This window comes from Cicer arietinum, chromosome 3 (assembly GCF_000331145.2).
Source record: "Cicer arietinum cultivar CDC Frontier isolate Library 1 chromosome 3, Cicar.CDCFrontier_v2.0, whole genome shotgun sequence".
Lineage (NCBI taxonomy): Eukaryota > Viridiplantae > Streptophyta > Magnoliopsida > Fabales > Fabaceae > Cicer > Cicer arietinum.
In genome coordinates, this window is record NC_021162.2 from 24,604,996 (window position 1) to 24,607,740 (window position 2,745).

Sequence of the window (2,745 nt, forward strand, 5' to 3'; positions counted from 1 at the left end):
TGAGACGGCCAATGTGGTGATCGGAATCGGCCAAAAACAGCTCGTCAAAGGAAAGAAATGCAATTGTTTCTGATTAAACTGAGCCACGATAGTTAAAATTGATGCCAAAAATCGATTCATTGGTCCATTTTGTGTGGGATAGACGTTGAGATCGTTTCAAAACGGCAAGTAATTGGTGGCAGTGAATTTGAGAGAAAAAAGGTTTGAGCGAATTGGCTGTCAGATTTTCGCTTTTTAGTTTTTTAATTGCAGAAGAAGGGGTGCAGATTTCCGATGTACAGGTACAAGAGTAAAATTGTAAGGCCCAACACAGGTAGTCAATTCTGATGCAGAAATAGGGGTGTAATGAGTAAATCGTAGGTGTAGAAAGGAAAAGTCCAATCAATAATTGTCCAAATTAATATGCAGAAGTAGAAAATATGGGTGTAAACAGTCGTCTGTTCCAAAATTCATTTTCTAGTATTAGTAAAAACTCTTAATAAATAAATAATTTATTTTACCTTTTTAGAAACTTTTCTCTAAAATGCTCATTTTAACATAATATTATTTATCCTTAACATCGATAAACTAAAACCCTCATATTCAAAATAATAAATATAATTATTAGTATAACATTTTTCAAAATAATCACATAAAAATACATCATCATTATAAAATAGTCAAAATGATAAAATAAATAAATATAACATCAACAATTTATATTACTTACAAAATCAAAATAAATATGTACAAAATCCTCATATGATAGCAACTATATCAAAATAAAGAAAATCAATATTAAAATTACTAATATATCAAGATAATTATTTATAAAAGAAATAATTAAAATAACATATATTTATAAATAATTAAATTTAATTATGTGCACACTTAACATCATTCAAACATACGAGAAAATAACATTAACTACAAATACACGTATACATATAGAGTCGCTTAAAATCTTATTCTTTAAAAAATTTACACTAAAATACTATTATTTATAGAAAAATATATAAAATAATAAAATATAATATTTATTATTTATATCCCTTATTTAGTCAAATATATACAAAATTAGCATATCATAGAAATCACTCATATAACGAAAGTTAGTCACAAGATTTATACACATATATTCTAAAACAATTTTAACACCAAATTAATTATCTAAAATCCTATTTCATAAAGAATATATTTATTATAAAATTTGGGGTGTTACACACATTAGGTATTTAAATTAATTCGATGAAGATGGTAAACATCATATCCTTATAAAGTAAAAATTTATAGAGATACTTGCAGGAAACAAATCTTGCAAAACACCAAAATATCAATAAACGTAATTGCTCAATATTCATTGGCATTATAAATAAATAAAACTAGAGAACTCAAATAAAACAAACACTAGTGGTCTAGTGGTACATAACTGCATATTAACATAGAGACCCGAGTTTAATTCCTAACTAGTGTACAATTACAAAGCAATGATGAATTCGCTTGTGATGGTGGGTCCATCACTACCCGAACTATGGGATGTAAATAAGCGTATTTGAGCTCCTTTTAGATTGTTTAATAAACGAAATTAAGAGACCAACTCAAACAAGACATTCAATATAGATTATGATTTTTTCTATCGAGTAGACATTAACCACTTACAATGCGATATGACTATTACCGACAACACCCTTTTCGATGAAAAGCAAATCAAAAATCATAGGTGTAAAGAAAAGGAAAATCTACATTTTTTTTGTACTATTCGTAACTTTTTAATGCTTTTTAAGATGTTTTGAATATACACCTCATCATCTATGAGTGGCCAGTGAAATATTGTTGAGGACGAAATTTTAAGACCAAATTCCTCAATAAAGGAAAATTCATTTAAACTAGTTGCAACAAAAATAGTTCAAAGGGATAGTAAATAAGTTAAAAATGTTTCACACATATTCAGATACATCCTCCGAGACACCATATACTATCTATACACATTAGGTATTTTAATTAAATCAATGTAGGTGGTAAACATCATATCCTTCAAAAGTAAAAGTTTATAGAGATACTTGCAGGAAACAAATATTGCAAAACACCAAAATATCAATAAACGTAATCGCTCAATATTCATTGGCATTTTAAATAAATAAAACTAGAGAAATCAAATAAAAATTACACTAGTGGTCTAGTGGTACATAATTGCATATTAATGTAGAGACCTGAGTTCGGTTCCTAACTAGTGTATAATTACAAAGCAATGAGGAATTCGCTTGTGATGGTGGGTCCTTCACTACCCGAACTATAGGATGTAAGTAAGAGTATTTGAGCTCCTTTTAGATTATTTACCGACACCACCCTTTTCGCTGAAAAGCAAATGAAAAATCATAAGAGTAAAGAAAAGAAAAATGTACAGTTTTTTTGTACTATTCGTAATTTTTTTTAATGCTTTTTAAGTTGTATTAAATATACACCTCATCATCTATGAGTGGCTAGTGAAATATGGTTGAGGACAAATTGTTCAAGATAAACCTAAGTTTTAATCCTAACTACAAAAATCATTGGATAGACATTACATACTTTATGGTCGAACTCCGATATATAAATGTTTGTTTCCCTCGTGCATGAAAGAGTTTAAAAAAAAGATATTTTATCATAATTTCTTCTCTTAAATTCTCCTGACAACATCTTCCACTTATGTGTTGTCAAAAATGAGTTTTCTGAAATAATCAAATTGTAATTTTAAGACAAAATTCCTCATTAAAGTAGAATTTTTGT

At 27.8% G+C, this 2,745-nt stretch overlaps 1 pseudogene; it reads left to right on the plus strand.

Moving 5' to 3' along the window:
• Positions 1-1,461: 1,461 nt before the first annotated feature.
• On the plus strand, positions 1,462-1,539 carry LOC113784576 (small nucleolar RNA snoR114; annotated as a pseudogene).
• Positions 1,540-2,745: the final 1,206 nt, after the last annotated feature.